General features: G+C 32.1%; 2 long non-coding RNA genes across 2 annotated transcripts in view; both read right to left on the bottom strand.

Annotated features, from left to right (window-relative positions):
• Positions 1–319: 319 nt before the first annotated feature.
• Positions 320–23,053, bottom strand: part of LOC126551259 (uncharacterized) — a 47,533-nt gene continuing 24,799 nt past the window's right edge. Inside the window, exons 3-6 of the long non-coding RNA XR_007605130.1 lie at positions 10,133–10,408; positions 7,461–7,684; positions 2,090–2,207; positions 320–2,011 (exon numbers count right to left, since the gene is read on the bottom strand). This is a non-coding gene — a long non-coding RNA (uncharacterized LOC126551259). The remainder of the gene's footprint in view (positions 2,012–2,089; positions 2,208–7,460; positions 7,685–10,132; positions 10,409–23,053) is intronic.
• LOC126551261 (uncharacterized) lies at positions 15,035–18,983 on the bottom strand. Its single transcript, XR_007605132.1, has 4 exons — positions 18,639–18,983; positions 17,481–17,675; positions 16,909–17,080; positions 15,035–15,435 (listed from the first exon to the last, which is right to left on the bottom strand). It is a non-coding gene; the product is annotated as an uncharacterized LOC126551261 (long non-coding RNA).

Genomic DNA, 23,053 nt, shown 5'->3' with positions numbered 1-23,053 from the left:
AAAGATGTATATCATGCTTACGTTTGTGTGTAAAACACATTTTTTAAAAATTGAATTGCCATCAACTTCAAATAGTTAAACTAAATTCGATCAGATATAAAATTATTGTATTTCATGAATATTTCACTCAGAAAAAAAAGAAAAGAAAAAGTATTAATGCTTTTATGTTCACGGAATTTCAACTATTTACTTTGAACAGATGACGCTTTTGATGCGCACCGAGGTCTAATCGAGATTTACGCATTATCACAATGAATATATTATAATCAATAAAAATAAATTGAATTTATCAAATGATCGCGCCAAAAAAATACATAATCCTCCCAGGTGATAATAATATAATAATAAAATTAAATTAAATTTTGTTCGGCGGTGAAATTCGTTTCATATCCCATCCAATACTTAGATTCAATACGCGATAACCGGTGATATTTTTTTCAAAGAGCGTATTTGTAAATAGGTCTTGTCGCTGTTCGCCAAACGATTTTTCGTCGAGTGAATATTGATATCGTACTAAAAGACGTTCGAGGAATCGTGTGGATTAATCGAATCACTGAAACGGTTTTGCATCTCTTACAATAGGCAAACTAAATTATTATAAAATCTGTACCCCCAAAGACCGTGGCAGTCAAATCGTAAAACTCGGTCGACCGGACTATGCGTATTATTATCGTGTACCGTCATTGTTATTGTTATTATTATTGTTATCAGGAGTCGGGTCAAAAAAATAATATATGTTTATGGTAAAATATAATCCGAATCCGTATGGTATACGTATACTGTACGTAAAATTCTTCAGTAACTTATGATGGTTCGTACGCACTTTTTGACCACCCCCCCCCCCCCTCAACCATGAAACTCGACACACAGCTCGATAAACCCATTCTTTCGGTTGAAAAATAAAATAAATGGGGGAAAAAAAATAAAAATAAAAATGTCATCTTTGCTCAGAGGTCGTCGTCGTCGTAGCGGCCAGTATTCCTCCTTGGTGCAGCTGTTTTTAACGCGTAGCAGTCCTTAATACCTGGCTGCGTTGGTTCGACGGATTCACTAAGCGCGCACCCAAATCATTAGCCATAAAATAATATTCTCGTCGTTTGGTATTGCTCGAATGATATCATATTTTATTATTGTTGCTATAATGTTCGCTTATACATATATTATATAGATAAATAATAACAGGTATCTACAAAAGCGGCGGGCAGATGTATGCGCGAGATATCGGCGTTGTTGTATACACGTCATACATTATATACATATTATATACAGAGAGTTTGTACGGCCGGACGAAGAGAGACGAAAAAAAAAACGAAGAAGAGAGATTTCTGTTTCGTTGCCTATATCATATTTTATGTAGCTATGGGCTATACCATCGTCTCGTCAATCAGCCGCAATGGTGTTCACGAAACAAACCGGCTTGCTTGAATACGACCCGAACAATAATATTATACGACGACGACGACGGCCGTTTGGGAACGCGCAACAATAATATAACCGACATCTAGATGCAACGATACAGAGTGGTCATAATTTAAAATTTAAATTATCAGTTCGATATCATAAAATATCGATAACTGTCCAAAGACAAAGAACTATAGTACGTCTTGATCGAAATACTAAGTGTTGTGACTTTGTAAATATGCAAAAAACAAACGATTGTAACGACTATTATTTTTTGTACCGTTCAAAAAAAAAAAATAAAAATGATCCTGTACGCTTTGAATTAGAATAATGTTTCACTCGAAGATCGATTATTTCACATACCAGCTATAATAATTAATTTACGAAGGCAGTTCGAATTGGTACTAAAAATACAAATCAGCCAATAATAAACTTTACTCCGATAATTGAAAACATCTAATTGAATCAAAACATTCTCCTCTTATTTCGTGTGTGGAAAACATTGTATACGTCGTGTAGTAAATAAATTCTATTGTTTTATTGGTACGCCTATTGATTGGGTTTGTCTTCTGCAGAGGTGTGTAGCCGTGTATAAATTGTCGTATGCATTCTGAAAGTAGATAAATATTGAATTTTAAAAAAGATTTTGAACAAAATTCATGTTTTAAAAACGATGAGCTAAATTTACTTTGAATTTAGTACATCGCCTTCTTGTAGAGCAAAATAAAATGTAAATTTTTACAGACGGTCGTTTAAAGATTTTTGAATGTGTTTTTACTGAATGGATTGTCAAGTGAAACAATTTTCTGTAAATACAATATTTAAATTTAACAGTTTTCAGTGAACTTATGAATAGTTAACTATACTATGAAATTTTGTTATAAATTATAATATTCCGTAACGATATATCGTTATTCTAATATTATATTATCGATCAAACGTTATAATATACATATATTTACATGATTAAATTGCATACGTATAGCGATATGAGTACACGACACGAGACAAAACCTTCTTAACGGCAAACACGACTTACGGGTTATTTTTTCTTACAGAATAATTATCTTTGAATTAAAATCAATATATTCTATTGGGAGTGTGTGTTTTATTTTTATTTTTTACGACTTCCACGAATATAGAACGTTTCGCATCACAAATTATGCAAAACAACACAACATACGCATACATTTTGTTATTAAATAACTCTGTTGAGTTAATTTTATAATATTATTATGTTCGACGTCGACTTCCGACCGTATCCGAGGTACGTCCTGAGGCGTACGTCTATATCGGAACATCGGAAACCGTGAATAGGATTGATCAATATTGACGGTATTACCTACGTACTGAAATTAAATTTGTAAAATACTTGATGAAGATCAGTTTTATGTATACACGATTCCGGCGTTAACGTGTAATGCGTATTCGCATAAATAGCGTATTGTATTCGATTGTTTTGCACGGTTAGGTTAGGTTTTGTAAACTGCTGTAATTTCGATGAATTCTATCGCTTTCGTTTGCAAAAAAAAATATACACCATTTTCGTGGAAACATTGCACATATTATTTAGTTTTGTGCGCCACAATCTATGGTGCCATAACATTTTTAGTACAGGACGTGTGCTTTCTCGTCAACTGTAAATAAGTCAAGCTTGAGCAGGACACGACTAATATATATATACACATATACGTATACGCGTATACAAACACATACAAAGACTAAAGAGCGTTCAGAGTGTTTCAACAATAAATGTCACCAAAAGGATACATACCATGGCTGAGTGATCGAAAAATGATTTTTTTTTTTCTATCACTTTTATCGTAAGTACCATAAGTAACAGCTATCCCGGACGAAAGAAAACGGATACGACTATACAGAATACGTACAGTTCAGAAAATTTCGTGTTCGGACCACTTCACCCACGAGTACCGTATTTATTCTGTTGATGACATTCGTCGTGTCCACACTCTGCAGTTCCTATATACATACATATATATAACTATATAACATCGCGGTATAAACGACTATAATAGTACCATACACACCACTGTCACTCTCAATCGTCAACAACGCCGATAAACTATGCCAAACCCGTCGTCGAGTTCGTCGTTACCTGCACAACGTTATAAATATTGTCATAATGGATTTGTGCAGCTGCAACGACGATGGAAGCGGTGTGCTCGCCCCGTAGATCTACCGAGACGGCACATATGTATACATCGTGCGGGCCCGGTAATCGGAGAGCGTTATTAATATTGAGCTGTACTGGCAAGAATGTATATATTATTCGTTAATAATATATACGTACGTCGTCTAAACCAGCAGCCGCGTTTCGACGGAGGCTGCCCCGATATTGTTACAATGCCACGCGAAATCCGCATCGCCATAAATAACGCAACCCCTACGACGACGATAGACCGTTTATATCCTCCTCCGTAGTCGAATAGTAGTATCACCGAGAAAACGCGCACTCCACTAGCTGTCGACTGGAATCGACCTGAAAACGTTAGGCTAAGGGTGTTACCCGACTATCGCGTGTGACGTATTTTAGAGTATGATTTCGAGCTGAAAAGACTACGAGCCAGAGGAGGTGCTCTTTCGTTCGCAAACGCCGCCGTTTACTTTTCGTGCGTTCATTATATTATGTATATTATATTATTAAGTATATAATATACCTACGTTTTTATATATATCGGTGAATCGATGGAACGACGGTTGTTTTTATTCGTCGTGTTTATTTACAATAGGGATGGGTTTTAATAAATATAATACTAAACATAGCGTATTTAAACATACACACACATCGATTAAACATCCCTTTGGATCGAGTAAAAAACCAAAAAAATGTCGATGTTTTATACATGTTTCCCGTCTGCAGCCCGATCGCGTTTTGCCGTATAGTAAATCCTGCACTAAATTATTGCAAAAACATTTCTTAAATAAATAATAACAAAAATAACCGACATTTAGAAACGTATAATATAAACAAAACTCATACAATCTGCAGACGATATAGTTCACATGTGTATATTATATATATGTGACCATGTCAGTATTTAAAAAAAAATCTATTCATGAGCAAAACATGACAAATACCTACATGGAGTTATATTTTTTTTAAATAAAAAATAATATTAATATACATTTTATAAGTCAAACATGTTTAGCTTCTAGTGTTTATTTAAATACAAAAAAATTGTCTGTTCTCTATTCCATACTTGAAACGGGATTTATTAAATTAATAATTCAAATAAAGTTTTAAAATAACATCATGAAAGTTTCATACACAGAATAAATGAAAATAAAGTTTGAAATACATAGTAAAAACAATCGTTAAACTATCTCAACTAAAACTCAATGCACTTTTAATTATTTACGACCAAGTCATAAATATATTTTATAGTTTACGTAGGTACTCTATATTCTATAGCCCATTATTCTCTTTAATTTGTGTACAATGTACTTGATTACTTGTAAATAATAAAACGTTTGGATTATTGTGAATCTTAAATACATTATTCGCTCAATGAATCTTATTTATTCATGAACTAGAAAAACTGACATCAGTTATGCATTATATTGCGTCGTACCTAAGTCTTATTCTAGGGTTATGCGAAAGTAACTTTCAACGTAGCAAAAAATTATAAGAGCGACGATTCGAATACCGACTTGCAAATATTTGATTTTCCTGGAAAGTTTTTGAATAAAATTCATTACATTTTCGATTGTGTACCCTTTTTACAATTTATATACAGTGAGTATACTGTATAGTCTGCAAACATGTGAGTGGGCACATGTGGAGAATGAGATTGATCAAATTTTTGGACGATCTGGGAAAAACCTTACTATTAAAAGCATACAATATATCGCGAAATCATATTTTAATACAATGAGTATAATTTCAAACTAGCATTAATTATTATCCATTTTCTACAAATCATTCTTACATAACATTTCGTTATTGTTATTCGTTGACTATTTTATATTGTATTTTTCCATCAGATTACCAATGTGGAGTTAATAAGTTGTTCAATTTGTCAGAAAATATCACAGAACGAATTGATAAGATCTAGTTTCCAAAATATATTGTTGAGACACAAATACACAATGTCCAGCCATTTAAACTGAAATCAAAAAAGGCGTCCTTGGAAATCGAAATCGATAAAAATCAGTGGCGCCGTACGAACTAGACACTCGGTCTACGAACAGGGATTAGAAGAAAATTCAGTAAATGAGTATTAATGTAAACCATTATTTCCCCGTATTGTTGGCAAATTCATTACTAAAAGCGAATCAAATGAAATCGAATAGATCAAAGAGACCAAAGAAAACAAATAAATAATAATCGCCGTAATTATTTTCATGATATTTCACTGACTTTAGCTTCTGGCCAACACGACTAAATTCCGTTAAATAACGCGAATCGGACTGACCGTATAGAATATCGATTTGACCATAGTCTCGATTGTAAACCGTCCGGAGTAGCGATGACGTACAGACGACGGCGATGATTGCAAACGAATCAAATAACCAATCATAAAACCAAAAATATCTTTATTATGCGTACATCTTTCAGCGGTGAAGATTTTGAATTTGAACGTATCTATTGGCAATAGTACGTGATATATTAATATACGATATTAATTTGATACATTATCGTGCGCGGTCGTTAAGATGTCCCGCTGGGAATAACTAGATGGAGTTTTGGAGGACGCGTAACACATTATATTATGGGAATTATTCATGGCATTGAATTTCCGAAAAACTGATCGGATCCCGAATTGACCGGTCGGTTATCCAATAATTTTTCAATAATCATTTTTAAACGCCCGTTATCGGCCGTAGACCGTATTGGTCACGGGTACACGGTTTGTAATATTATTGGTGACGGGGGCCTTGGTTAATTCCTGCAGCACGTTACACTGTATACACACAAATGCCACACCTATAATACACAAAAATGATAATAATATTGTAAGCCAAATTAATTAAATCTATGTAGGTACATGGAAAAATAACCGCTGGCGCCTTTCGATTATCTTCGGTTACCGCACGTCGTCTGCGACCGTATAATAATAATAATATTATATTATATTTGTATAAATTTCGACCCGAGTATACAATACTACGATATACCATCATACTTATGCCTTATACATACAGTCGACCGGAGTCAACACACCCGTTCTCAGAGGACAAAACTTCACAGTATTCAATTTTAGGTTGTTTTTTTTTTCTTTTTTGCTCCTACAAGCACTCCGACTCGTGTGCTGGCCGGACCGAGACCACATATCGTGCGATACAGACGATGACACGGAATAAAAACATACAGACGCACACACCGATGCGGCTTATAATGATTTCACCATTAATAATAATATTCTACCCCGCATCGATCTCCCGTAGGGAATTCATATTAGGCCTAAACGAACGCTCACGTATTATTATAAGTACCTGTATATACTACTACAACTGTAATATGGGTTCCTATAATAATATACGCTGATGATATTCTATAGGAATTTATGTGCCGCATGGACCAACCTCGTCGGGCTCCTGCGGGTAAAATGCTCACCGGCGACCTGGATATAACATATTAGACTACAGGAATCTTCTCGAGCGCGAGATGAAATAATAATAATTATTAGAAAACACGTAATTCGAGATACGGGTGATATTATTATGATAATAATAATAATATTATAGTGTCGTATGTACAGTGGAGTTCGACGGTTATCAGAAAAATACGATCGACCCAGCTGTGTGTGAATTCGTAATCCTACACTATAATAATATTATGCCTATTATCATATTATAATATGGGTACGATTTCGTGGGTGAAAATGAGCGTTTCCACGTACTTACGCAAACGTAAACAAACGGAATTGGAGAGGTAATCGTTAAAAAGAGGTTATCGTTTAAACTATAATAACGTATTTAAGTGCCTCAATGAATATTTACGAACATTTTAAAAAATTCCCTAAATATGTAGGGAAACAACGGTTTACAATAATCTACATTCGATCGCGCTGTATACACCACTGCTGTACATTTACCTGCATATTATTTTTGTCGATTTCAATATTGCTGAACTCTAGCATCTGCATGTAACTTTTCAATCATAACTTTCCGCTCGTGAAAATATACCATCACATCCAGCTTGCTCTAGGTTGTGATTGCACAGTTACTAGTCACGTTTACCTTTGGAACGGTTGTCTGACGAAAAATGGATTTCTAGTTCTTTTTTATAGTCGGCTTCTACTCATATTATTCATTATATCTGAAACACGTATATATATATACTATACGAGAAATTGTATCTATAATGCTTGGAAAATTGTATGTACACTCATTAGGTACGAAATCAGTAACCAAGTGTAGAATTTACAAAACTTTCATATAAAAAAAAAATCAACAAACTAAAATCATGCACTTAATAAAGATATATTTGTATAATTTTGATGGACAAGCAATAGTGAGGGGTCTGACGTTTTTAATAAAAAAATTACGTTTTTTAAAATCTAGAATATAGTTTTTATAATCGAACAGTAATGTTCTAAGTCGTCAAAAGTAAAACACTTATAGCGACTAAACTGATTCGCATAATGAAAGTAAATTTGGACAATATGATACCTAAATACATATATATTGCCAGCAAAAAATCTCTAAGGAAAACATTTTCCATACACCCACATATTATTATATCATGACGTTCAGGTAACACGTCTTCACCTGGTGACTTTTTCCTTGTTTATATATATGTGTATATATTTACAAAATACTACAATTCATCGCGAGTGTAAGAATAATTCGTTTTTTACATGACACATAAGGACTTGTATGATATAAAAAATCGACTGATAAAATGAAAGACGAAAATCAGGAATAGACGCAAATTATAACGGTCACTGCTTACAATGACGTGTTTATTAGTCTTCGCGCGATATAGGTACCTACCTCCTATTTACACTCACTGTTTTGTTTCGATGCGATTTTGGCGTAGGCAAACCGTGTCATTAGAAAGTTCACCGATGGATGACACAAACGAAGCCGGTCGAGGAAGGGACGGGCTAAAAAATATATTACAAACGTGCGTTTTTACGCACGTTTTGCCTATAATTATTATTAGCCTGTCGTATAGTATTATATTATAATCGTGCATGTGTGTGTATGATTTCGACGGTGCGTCAAGGCGTGCCCGAAAACGGATACAATGAAAATAAAAATAAAATATATATACAAATGTGTATAATAATGAAGTCACTCCACCCCGACAAAAAATGCGTGATAGACTATTGCGGTTCAAAAATTATCTATGTTTATGTGTGTGTGTGAAGATACCGTACAACTTTTAGGTTAATATTCGAGTTAAATGCACACCACATTCGTCTGAAACGTCCTTATAATATTTTTAATGTCAGATCATCCTTCGCGTTAAATCGCACTTGAAGCTATATCGACTTTAATTATATAGTTAACGTAGTGTGATATAAACACGTAGTGATGTGTTGTAACTCACCGAAAGTCTCGTCAACAGTTATTATATTATGATCTTTTGTTTCCCCTTACAGGAATCGTTCGATTTCAATAGCCAAATAACATATTTATTTATAAAAATTAATATCCGATTTAAATCTTCTTTATACATAATAATATAATATTCTATTCAGTGCTGTTTTGTTTTTGTTTTGGCGCACCATTAATATAAATCACATCCGATATGCATATTATTAATACATCATACTATACATAATAACGATGCTAAGCCGATTCGTTGGAAAACTGTTGGCCTCAGAGGTATTATACGTCTTGTTACGTGGAATATGCAATATTACAGAGTACCTATACAAAATAAGAAACGCGTATACTTTGTTTACTTTGTTAGTAGTGCTATACTTCTATACGATTTCCACGTAACTGTATTTAACAAATTAATAATAGTATTGTTTCAGAATTTATCAAAGTGCGCTGTATTGTATTTCTTTATTATTAAAGTTTCGTTTTTTTTGTGAGACGCTCAAGTGAAAAGGACCTTAATTGAATAATATGCCGAAGGTTAGACGCACACAAACAGTACAAAAAATAAAAAAATATATAAGCAATACCATAAACACAAATTGATGGGACAGTTCCTGCTTTATTAGAAACGAAACAATTACAAAATCTTGTTTATCTACCGTAATAATAACGCGCTTTGTAATGTATTTCAGAAGTATTTAACGTCTGGGTACCTATAAACATGCTATCCGTTCATAATTTAAGACACGTCATGTCCAATAGAATGACCAACATAGCTGCGCAGTGATAAAATTATACATTATTTCTCTCTCTCTCTCTTCCTCTCTGTCTTTCGTTCGAAATAACTATATTTCATTATGTGAAGCTAATTAGAATGAACGTGCCTCGCTCATTTTCATAATTTCTTTTTAATTTATACGTGGGTATAAAATATTAATCATGCGATATAAAAATCTACTTTAATGTTATAAGGCAATAAAATGTCCAACGATTATAAGGTAGTCAAAAAAGTTTAAAAAGGGTTAACGATTATTTACGAAGACGTTTCATGAGCGCTATAAGTGCATATATTAATATGATCACTTGATGTTTCAATAATATTTTGTTAACAAACATCGACGTCGTGATTAGCTCGTATAAAATTGTTATTGTAAGTAATTAATAATAAATTTAATATACAGACAAAGTATAACAAAAGTGTTATTCTTACTTTCTCAATTTTTCAATACATTGTTCGTCGTATCCGTCGCGTCGTATCGATCGGTGGACATCAGCCATCGCTCACTATACACAGTTACCTCCGGTGTTCGTATAATATTATATTATTCGTTTTCGGGTCGTTGACGTCTGTATTAAAACCACGACCTTATCTGTAATATTAGGCCGGAGCAGCGATCGCGGAACGAGCTTCCCAACGTTGCCGTCGTATAGTTGCATTCAATTTTCAATTCACGAATCGGTAATATTCTCCACCGGATCTGCTTAGCTAGGCACATGATAATATTATGTATATACTTTATGTTTGTTATATATATATATATATATATGTAGGTAAATAGGTTCAAATCGTACGATATTGAAGTTCCGAACACGATAATAGATCACGTAACTAAACGGGTGGTATCCACGCTACACTGATAGGGTCCGTTGAAATGGCTGAACAGTGAATAAAAAAAAAATACTGTACACGATTGATACCAATATATTATATATGTATATAGTACTTGTGTATGTAAATCGTATATATGTACACTGTACAGAGTAGGACACCGTGCACGGATGGCTTATTGGAAAACACGGAGTGGCGGCCCACGCTGCATACGTAATTATATAGCATGGTCTCACGAATTAATTTTTTTTTTTTTTTTATCGAAACCATCTCGACGGACGAATATTACTATAATAATTTGTAGTGCAATATACCTACTTATAATACACAAGAAATAATGATAATATTGTTATTTATGAGTTTATAACGTCGTTAATAAAATCGATTCAACGACATGGTGTTTTTTTTTTTTTTTTAATGTTTCCATAAAATCTCGGTCGTCGATATACATTGGCTATTGACATCGACGAACTTATGTAACATTTGGATATACACGCAAAAAATATAATTTGCACGAGAAACATGTAAAGCCGGTCACCTACCGCACGCGCCTCACGTGTAGCACAAAAACGTCACAAGGTATATCTACCTAATTTATTATACAGTTCGTGTTAAATCTGTACAACAAAATAAACGATAAATATACATCCCGGAAAAAGATAACTAAAAAATAATTTATACGCGTAATAATAAAATGTCCCGACTACAGAATATCCGAAAATTAAACGTATTCTTATTCTCCACTTTCTTAATTTGACAATGATATTAATATAAATAGAAATAATTAAGTATAACATAATTGTAATTACGTATAAAACATTATAATATTACTTATTAATTGGTAAAATATCATAATATATTATTAATTATTAGGGCTAGGATTTTAAAACATAATACCTAAGCAACTTTGTTTTAAAAAAGAAAAAAACCTGACTAAAAATTAACACGAACTAGTTATAAAAATGAATAAAAAAAATTGAAAAATTAAAAAAGGAATTAATTACCATGTATTTCTCTAGATTTTTAGTAGTGAAACTGACTCTTAATATTGTCCGGCGGAATATTTTTGTTCATAGAAAACGAATCTCTACATCCACTGAATTGATCGGTGCATACTTCATACAAGAGGTTTCAAATTACAATACTAAATCTTAAAATGTTGAAATGGTCGGTATCGATGTTATAGGCATACTGACCGTATAGGTACTGCAGGCTATATGTAGATCGACAATCTATATACTTTTAATACATTTAATAAACAAGTCGATAACGTAAACAATAATAATCTAATATAAACATTTAGTCCGCATTCTGGGTTTTTACATTTTCTTATTAATTCATTTTTTTATTATTACTATACTACTATAGTAGCATATAAAATTCTACAGCTGAAATAACTGAAAAAAGCAATAAAAGCATTTATTATAAAAAAAAAAAGCCGGAAAAAGCAAAAATAAATTGGTTTATTTGAAATCAGAAAGACGGGAAACGAATTTATGTATAAAAATTTGATTTCTATCTTGTATATAAAAAAATAAGCTTATGCTTTAAAATCCGAGCCCTATTAATTATGAATAATGAATCAACGGAATATTATATTTTATATTTTTTGTTATACTTTTTCTAAATATTTAATTACTATATATTAGTTACTGCTCTGAAATATTTTAAACAGATCTTCTAACATATTACCTTGTAATGATTTATATTGCACGATTTGCATAATTAGATACGTTCAACTGCGCGACGCTTCCGCGTTATTACACGCGTGCTAAACTCGTCGCGCTCTAACAATTGTTGCACGCATATCATTTTGTTTATAAAATACTTACTGCTAGTATTACACTTAAAGCTATAAAATCAATTAACAAAAATCTCAAAAACGACATCAGAATCATGATTTAGTCTTAAAAAGTCACAGTTAGATACTTAAACGTTAAGCCTTAATAAATAAAAAATAATCGTTGACGTTATCCTGCATATTTAAAACGAAAATTAATAAAAAAAATTCACTTTAAGGTTATTACTCGTTGAACTAAAAGAAAATAATTAAAATTGATTCTATCAGAAGTAAGTGCTTGGATCATAACAGATCCTTTTCTTTTGTTTTATTTGCGATATGAAAGCTTTTTGTTGCATTTAGAGATGCTTAAGTTGAAGCATAACCCTAAATAATCGTACCTATTGATTAGTTTATTGCGTACTTCAAATCTATACATGCAATTTTAACCTGAGATTAATTCTTTTGAAGGTTTTATTTAAATTGAAGTTTCTAACATTTTAGGTAAAAAAAATTTTAAAAATTCGTTATTTTTTCACTAGTAGGTATCTATATTAACTTTATAATAATCGAATTTATAGTGTGGTAGTTGAATGCATGCGATAAAAAACCCGTCAATACTATTCGATTTCTCTACACGTATAATGTTATTGCTATACAATATTAGTGTTTCCATCAAAACGAAAAATTAATGTGTAAAATAAAAATAAAGCGATCGAAGATAATTTTTAGTTCATGGGCGGGAAAACAGGCGATATGACAAACAAATCAATTGTAGGTAATTTCGTCGTAATTCAGATCAGATTGAAAACGAATCATTCTGAATCGTTAATAACGAGACGTTGGTTCATCGTATTTGCATATATGACAAAATCAAATTAAAATCTCGGCTCACGCGTTCAAATACATTTCTCATTTTCACAACCAGTCGATATTTATAATATTATGCACATAATATTGCCTATTATAATAATAATATATAGTTTGAGACTTACAACAATATAACACGTCAGTATTCGTGCACAGTCGTTTTTATTGTGCAGTGTTTTCTTGTTGAAATTAATCAATAATATATATATATATATATGTGATAATATGTAGGTTTATTATATAATATAATAATATTATACCTACTTAATCCTCCGCAATAAAATAGAATAAAAAAATCGTCGATCAGTCTACGTGAATATTTATAACGGCTATATTTCATTTTTATTCGAACACATAATAATATATGTAATTCTAAAATACTAAAACATCAAAACATATTTCACTCGGTCTCTTATTGGACTTGATGATAATATATGTATTTATGTTTATATATAGAATATTAACTTATATACACTTTAAAAAATATTGCCAGTAATTGCTTTCAAGAACATTATTCATTAAATTATCAAACTGAAGGATGATGTAACTAACCTTACACTATAATAATTATATGGTAATTGCTATAAATGTTTTTAATGTATATTCAATGTATGCATTTTATATACAATATATATATAATGTGCTTACGCTCTAGCACGTGTGTGTGTGTGTGTTTTTAATATTATTAACTCCACAACGATGTGTTTTTTTTTTTGTACTTTATAGTTATAATTTTATAACCATTATGCCGTTATTATAAATACAATTTATCATTAAATTATATATTTAAAAAAAAAAAATGAATAGTTAGTATAACTACGATGTTTTATATTTATATATAAGCATAAAAACAAATAAATTCATAACATTGCATGAATAAATTATGTAATAAAATATACGCGTACGTTACAAAATAATATCTAGATTATAATTGTGAATATTTCTGAAATTCGACGAAATAATATCATTAAACAATGTTTAATCAAAAACCAATTGTTTGTTTACGGCATTCATCTCCGGCATTGCGTATACTATGTGTGTGTGTGTGTGTGTGAATTATTTCCGAATATACACACGTCATATTATAATATAATATTGTTGTTATTAAGCGAAAATCATAATTGCTCGTAATAAATCGAAATTATTATATTAATCGCAATGCGGTACTATAGCTACAGTAATACACGTGGCCGATTTTAATTCACCAAAACGTGGTTGTCGTGTGTACCTATGGTTCGCTTCACGTACCCATACACACAATCGGAACAGTTTTTCGTTTCGTGTGTATTTAATTTAAACCGAACCGAACACGTATCTTATTATTTCCAGACGTCGAGCGTCATCGTCCCGAGGATTATCCATAATTTAATACTATATACACGGGGCGGATTGGCAGGACGTTATAATACTGTATATTACATACACATCGTGCATGCATATTACATGCGATCAATTCTCCGAAGAGGGTTCGAATGCACCCCAGCGCATCAATTTCGAAAATATGTCTTTCTCGTTTTCTACTCGGCTTGTAGTTTGTAATTTTTAACGTCGCACGCGTCATGTGCGGTGAAAAATAAAAACTATTGCAATAAACAACCGCTTTTCTTTCGCGGCGGCGTGGAACCCACGAGATTTTTTTTCCTATTCCCTTTGCGATGTATCTCATCGCACGTTATATCGTTATGTACCTACTGTTGACATTGTCAGCCCGGTCGTTCGAATGTTTTGCAACTAATCGCACGCACTGCCGCACACGGCAAAAGTTTTGCGGTGATCTGTTTTTATATCGATAAGTTGGTCTCGTTCCGTTGCGGACTCCGCTCGATCGCGGACTAGGACCGAACGCGCGCGCGGCGTTTATCGTGTGATTTTTAAAATTAAAAAGAACGCCGTTTTTATTGTTCTGGCCGGCCGAGGCCGTCGAAACCCAGATGCCGGTTGACGACATATTTGATGGGCTTAATTTTACGACCACTTGAGTCAATTAAGCTTGTATGGCTACGGTTATTTTGGCAGAGCTACAGTCGTGTTTTATGTCCTCTGGAATCGAAGGGTCCTCTATACGCGTATATGCTGTCCATATATATATATATATATATTTAAAAGATCCGACGACAATACAGACCGATATATATAATATGCTCACGCAGTACACCATAAAAACTAAGTTTTATATTTTTTCATCAGCGTTATTTTATTATTGCGTACGGTGAACCTTTCAATTCGCTCCGGCGTGTACGCACAGTTCAAAGCACTAAAAAAACGTCCAAATATTAATTTCGTTTATTTTTCCCATAAAAATTAGAAAATAATTTTACATCACGGTTGTAAAACAAGAAATAAATATATTTTCGTCGTTAACAAGTATAATAATGTGCACACGTACACTATGTGAGTTATTGTGAGATTTTTAGCGCTCTTCGCATTTTATTATTACTTTATTCTTTTTTTTTTTTTTCAGGTATTGGGTTATTGTTATTTAAATCCATATAGGTACGCTCGTAAAACCCGCCCATAAACTGTGCTCACCTTTGCGGATATATAGGTACATTTATTATGAAATATCATATAGTCGACTTAAGCGCTACAAATCATTTTTGAAACGTACGGTTAAAAAAAAAATCCTAACGAGTGTGTAGAAAAACTATTGTCGTCCGCCATTTCTCTATGGTCGACAAATATACAAACAACTGTAGCGCTACGTGTAGTACAGAGTGATGGAATAGATTGCATTATAGTTACACTGTAAACTACGAACATTAATAGAACAGCCAATGCACTATTTGAATATCCACCATACACGTATTCACAAAACCTAACCTATCAAAATTCAACAAAAAAAATTATTATCTTTATAATATTTTAAATATGGGCATAGATTTTCCAGATTTTTTTCATGATCTTAATATCGATAATAACCACATATTATTGTTTTTAAATAAAAAATTTAACCTATTCTACACACTAATAGGTACACGGCTAACCGCGCAACGTTTAAACAACAGTCATAAATAAAAATTGATAAACTCACTTGTATATTATAAGCCAGTAAACCGAACAATTAAAAACAACGTCGGTATAATTATATCAAATTAAAAATACTTAGTAGTAAGTACCTATTATATTATGTATAGGTAGGTCATACATTATTATTAAATATATATATTTGAGTGTTTGTTTGTTTGTTTGTTTATTCACCGGCACTATACTATATACCTATATATACTTAAATTAAATATTTTTGAGATATTGTTATATAGTAAATACCTTTATAATATTAAGTGATAATATTATCATTATGTATATTAATTATTCGCGGACGTTTTTAAGTGTTTTGACGTGTCAAGGACACGACAAGTATTACTGATGCCTTTTTTTATTACAATTTCTTGAAGAAACAAATGCCTATGCACAATTATTTGATAAGAAAACTTTAATATGAAACGTGACGGAGTGAAGCGAGGGGGAAGAGGCAATAACGTGGCAACACGCGGCAAACACGAGTCGTACACAGTATAATATAGTTAATATTAAAATAGCATATCAACACTGTATAATGTGTATGGGATACAACGCGCATAGATCATTATTATATTATTCAAAACATTTATGAATCGGTAACCACAGGTATATGACAATTTTATTATTGCGTGTCCGTCAATGTAAAAATATATAGACCAGAAAACAATCACAGATGTCTGTTTTATTTATTTTTTTAGATACGTACGTTTATATATCTACGTGTGCGTACCACGTGCTATTGCGCAAACCTCTCCGACTTCAATCCATTCGACTTAAATAGAGTTATTATTCAAATCTCGACTTTACATTGGTAATTTCGAATATTCCGTCATTCACCGGTCAATGAACTTTTTTTTCGCATAATATCGATGACATACCTTGATAATATAGTACATCAACAAATAAATAATAATCACATTACATCCATCAACCTGGTATTCCAAATTTAAATTTTATTTTAAATATAATGCTTAATGAACAGTAATTTTTAACTGAGAGTTAATATTTTATCATTCAAGTCACAATACAAATGCACAAATGCCATAACTCGGCACTCAAAAAATAAAAATATACATTAATGCCGGCCAAAGGATAGGAAAAGATAGGTTACAACATTTGACATTTTAATTACAAACTCTTACTAATTGAGAACCAAATTTAAAAATAAAAAAAATCGATTTGGGATAACAGGTAATAGATTTGAGAGCATAGGTGGCATTTGAGTGGTGCAATTTTTATTTTTGCATTATTCAAATGGCATAACAATTTTTGTCTTACCCTATACCAAAATACTGTAAGGTGTAGAATGGCCATAGTCTATAGTGTAAATCCTACACCAAGTGTGAAAATACGAACATGGTTGACAGGATGGTGTGCCCATAAAATACGATATAAGCTGAACAACGTTGCGGCATCAGATATTCGTCGCTTGATTTATTCGTTTGCTTTAACGATTCTCCAGGCCTGTGCGTTCTGAATATTAAATCCACCAAAATAATATACATAATTCGAAGCTAGCTTGAGTTAAAAATAGGAACATTAATGTATAGCGGGTGACCATAAAAATGCAAAATATCGTGCAGCAAAGCAGGGGTTCTAAACCCGCCCGCCATCAAGCCGAACAGCGGGAAAAAAAACAAAAAAAACTTGTAGGTAATTGTGCAACGGAAAACGTGGTGGAAAATAATAGTAAAACGAGACGAATAAAAAAAAAAATAGAATAAAAATTGATCGCGTGGTCACGCGCAAGCCAGAGATCCGATCGCGAAATCGTTGTGTGTTGGACGTTTGCCAGGGACGAGGTCAACTGGTCGAAGAAGGGTTTTAGACTTAAAAATCATATTTTTTCTACCTAGACACCACCGTTGGTTAAGCGGGCGTGTCGTCAAAACGATTACAGAAATCGTATGCCCAACAAACAGATAATAAAAAAAGAAACTATTAACTTTTCCAGAAACATCGTCCTTCGTCCAACGTATAGTTAGTATATACTTATTATACTTTGTGTTTTTAATGAGAAATGTTAAAAAAAGAAATTATATACATTTTAACATAATATCATATTATCACATATTATACAAACCAACATAGTGTAATGGCGTATTATTTTTTTAAACTTTGCCTATTTTTATATATTTCTTAAATGCTACATAAAAATCTACATGTTTATAGTATATTTATTTAATATTTTAATTTTGTATTTAGGTTTGGTATATACTATACAAATATTATCATATGATAGTGTTTTTACCATCATAAAAATATGTAATTCTATTAACTCGATCGGTGACAAAGACAACGTACAATATAGAATTAAATTAAAGTAAGCACAAATATAAAATCGGGCTTATTTGTTTTAATTTCTTGTATTTTTAAATATATAATTACAAAATACCTATTTAAAATACAGAGAAATATTTATATAATATACTTCACCAGTGTTAGACGTCCTCGTCGGGTGTAGTTACAGGTCACATAAAGTTATAAGCGCGTGTGTAAAACCGAATTTACGTTCAGCGTGAATGCAATGTTAAGTAACGTTTCAATAAAAATATGATTATTATTTTGTAATCGCATGCATCGGTATAATATTATTATTATTTTTCTATACGTCTGTCCTCGTTTACGAGTGTGTTTTAGATACCCACACGTTATATTCATACGGTTTTACCATATTGTTTGCGTGATAACTCGTTGCTACGAAACAAAGTAAAGCGTACATATAGTGTTATTATTGTTATAACATTATCATATCAAATATTTTGTACATTGCCGGGTAATATTTAGATATCTGTTTGGAATTCGCGCAGACCATCACATATAGGTAATACATAGATCAGTGTTGAATCCAGACAATTTCTCTGGAGGGGCTTACTTTTTTTTCTTTGGTGAATGGCGATACAGTCAGTAGATAGTTCCTATATACTGGCAATACGGTATAAAAACATTGATATAAATAAATTATATTTTATCGAACGCCATTAGGCGTGGTAATCGCGGTAATGAGTATTGCGCGTACAGGTACTTTTTGTCGAAAGTCGTATTTGTCAGTGGTGCGAAAAAAATTTCAGGGGAGGCATTTGCTCCCCCCGGAGTATACCTGGATTCAACACTGATATAGATGACCGTCGCCGCAGTACCACCTACCTATGATGTTGTGACGAACATGCCTATGTGCAGAGTACACAAATAAAAACGAGTCTAATTGCCCTTTCCGTTTACTACGCGACTCCACGACACGACCGCGACGTGTCACGTCTTTATATCATGATATACGAAGAGTGAATATTATAATATATACGTGCGATCCGCGAACATCGAAACGAATAACGTACGTTTTTTTTATAATCGTATATTATGTATTTTGTAATAATATGATATATTCGAGGGATGTAATATTATAATATTTCTACGTATACATAAAATCATTTAGCCTCTGTTCCCGGGTCTCGTTTTAAATGCAAATGTGCATGTATACGCACAACAACAGTCAGTACGAGCGGCGCAGGTACATGGCACACCTCCCCGTTTAATTACGCTAAGAGCATTCGGTACGATTCCGGGGGCCCGCGATACATTTCGAGAAACGGTATGGGTAATGCGATATAACTGAGTTTCGCGTGTACACAATAATATAATAATATTATAACGATGTACGCACCGTCGTAAGCGAGTGTAATACATATATTGTGTGGGCACGACACGCGGTGTTATGCACTCGTTGCACATGGTCTAGAAGAAAAAATAATAACAATAATAATAATAATATAAACCGTCTCTGAACCGATGTAGACTTTTATCAAAACCTTACGATCGCCATCGCCCGGAGCAACCCGCGCGTGACTACAATCGTTTCGTAAACGGGCCGACCGATGAAATTCGCTCGCTAGAACTTTATTTTTTGTCATTATACGCACATCATAGGTAAGTATACGTATATTCGTTTTGCGCGCTTTAATTCGCCGGGCCAACGCTCTGCAGACGCGTCTAAACTTCGCCGTTTTCCCCGATTAATGTTCTCCGTTAACGTAGGTAGGTAGGTAGGTATATAACTTTTTGCCAGGTAGCCAATTTGCATGTTTTAGTACATTAATATAAGACGTAAAGCATCGTTGCGTTACATGCTACGCGATTGTGTCATTCGACTGAGCGGAAAATAAATTACATTTTTTATGTTATTTTTTTTTATATTATATAAAAATATAAATATTAAATATACATAAATTATATACACGGCGTATATAGTTTATTTATTTTTCGCTTTATGATAAACTTCAAAGCATTACTGCAGTGCAGTAACTAGCTGTATCAAAAACAGTATATAATGGCGTATATTATGACCGTTTTTTTTTTTTTTTAATGTAAAAGTAAAATTACTACTTGTTAATATTATAATTAAAAAAAAAAAGTTTGTTAATGTTTTCTTATATTATTATTCTCATCTATCATATGCCTTTAGAGACATCTAATTTTTATACTGTAGCATGAAAATTCTAAAACAAATATTAGTCAATTTAGCTTATTAACAAAATCTTGACATTTTTGATACATAATATTGTTAAGTCCAGGTGTGTACGTTTATACATCAATTTAAACAAAATTCTACTTTAATGTACCTATGTAAGTAATATTATAATATATAAAAATGTATATTATGACATGCGTACTAGGATTTAGTTTTAATTTTAAACCTGACGTTAAAAATTATTTAAAATTATTTTTTCAGTTTAATTTAAATTTATTCCGTTAATAAACGGCCAAGAACTCGTTAATTTACTAAAAGGTCTTGAAAAGACGCCAAGCATAATTTTCTAGTACCAATTTTTTTGTTTACTATTTGTATTATTATATAAGCAGCTTAAAAGAAAAATCTGAAAATATAATATTAATATTCCGGAAGTACTGACGATTAATAAAAAAAATTACAAAAATAAATTATAGATAGTCTCTCTTACCGGGAGGTAATTACGGTGTAGACTGTAGATCATATTAATAGTGGTATAATAACTCTATTTGGCTGCTCGTCACACGGTCTTCTCCGACTAATGATTCTAGTGACTTAAAATAATATGAGACGTGTACTTATATGCATTTACTGAAGACAGGGGGATGACGAGATATAAAAAAAAAACCCAAAAATAATTATACTGAGTGTTATTTATTATAATTACTTCTAAGGTTTCACAATCTTTGTAACCAGCAATATTAAAGTAATTATTTACATTTTGAAATAATATTGTATTAATTAGATTATAATCTTCAAATAGGTTTAACATATGGTCATAATTAATAGACCCAATTTGCTACTACCCCCACCAATTTAATTTCAAATTGTTTATTTCAATTTAGTTATGTATACATTTTATAACAACAATATTAATATGCTCTAATAGATTCTATATAGAAAGAAATAATGTTACCACAAATCTATACAGGTGAAATAATTTTATTCATTGGTCATTTTTTTTTTTAAATTTTATCCTCGAGTCACTTTTGATAGTTAAAAGTATTTAGTTTTATTAGGTACGCGACTCATTAAATATTATTTACGAACATATAATTGATTATACTCTTGAAATAATCTTAACAATTTGATCATAAAACCGTTATATAATTTTAATGTAAAAATGATCAAAACGTTCGTTGCAATTATTTGCCTTATTGTCAATAACTGTAAATTTAAATTTCGAATCACTACGTTGCAGAAGATGTGAAATATTCTTGGTTGATCATTTTTAGCACAACATACCCACACGTATTCTTTTTAGTGATATCAGCCTTTCTCTATCCATTGTCAATTACCATGACATCGTCTTATCAAATACAAGTATTATAGTTCCTTCCTCTAGTTAATCCAGTTTCTATTTTAAGCGCAATCGTTCTATAGACATTTCATATAGTCTGGAACACTTCCTATTGATATTATTATGCACTAAAGTGCCTACTTTCTCAAATGCGAATTCAGCCCATCGAAATTCCCTAATATTCAAACGTATAATAACATAATTAAAATACCTCAGAAAATGGCATGTCGTAATATTATTTACATTTCCAATGCGTTATCATATCACGCATGGACTTTGCAAAGACAATAATTATTATTTGAATTAGTATATATATAATCGTTATTTGACTATATGAACTTAGAAGTAGCAATAACATTTCTGTGTGCGTGTATGTGACGTGTTTGTGCGAACTCAAGGGTCTCATGAGATTGTGGGTAGCGGTTGGCGTGTGTTTTATGACTTAACCAACCCCGTAGGCACAACTTTATCGGTATTAATAATGTTTGGTCGAAAGTGCTCGTCAGCCATATGCGCGTCGTCATTAGGCCTATTGGCTATTACTACCAACATGTGTTTATATGTACACACGCATATGACTACACTAGTGTGTCTAAAGAAAATTATGATTAAACTTTTTTATTTATTTATTTCAAACTGATCAACTTTCAATGCATTTATTACATTAATTAAACTTACACTAAAAATTAAACTAAAAACTAAGACTTCTCGTTTAGGTGAGTATCAATACACTACGGAATCGATATACCTTACTGTTTTAGTACATTACGTATATTATTGGTCTCAAACATACACGTAGATCAAAATGAACATAATATCGTAAAACAATACACGTATACATCTCGTAACGAGTAAACTTTAAGCGTGAAACCTTCTCTAAGATATCGATGCGTAGGACGGTACCTTACCACAGTTTGGTTTTATGTCTTTCGCGAGAGAGCATACAAAGTATATTATTATGCGATCGAGTTTTTTTTTTTGTATCTGTCGTTATGACACACCTACGCAGAAAACTCGCATAAACGATTTATGATATAATATTATAAT

The sequence above is a fragment of the Aphis gossypii genome, chromosome 3 (genome assembly GCF_020184175.1).
Source record: "Aphis gossypii isolate Hap1 chromosome 3, ASM2018417v2, whole genome shotgun sequence".
Taxonomy (NCBI): Eukaryota; Metazoa; Arthropoda; class Insecta; order Hemiptera; family Aphididae; genus Aphis; species Aphis gossypii.
Note: the sequence above shows the minus strand (reverse complement) of the source record. Positions and strands in the feature narration are given on the sequence as shown.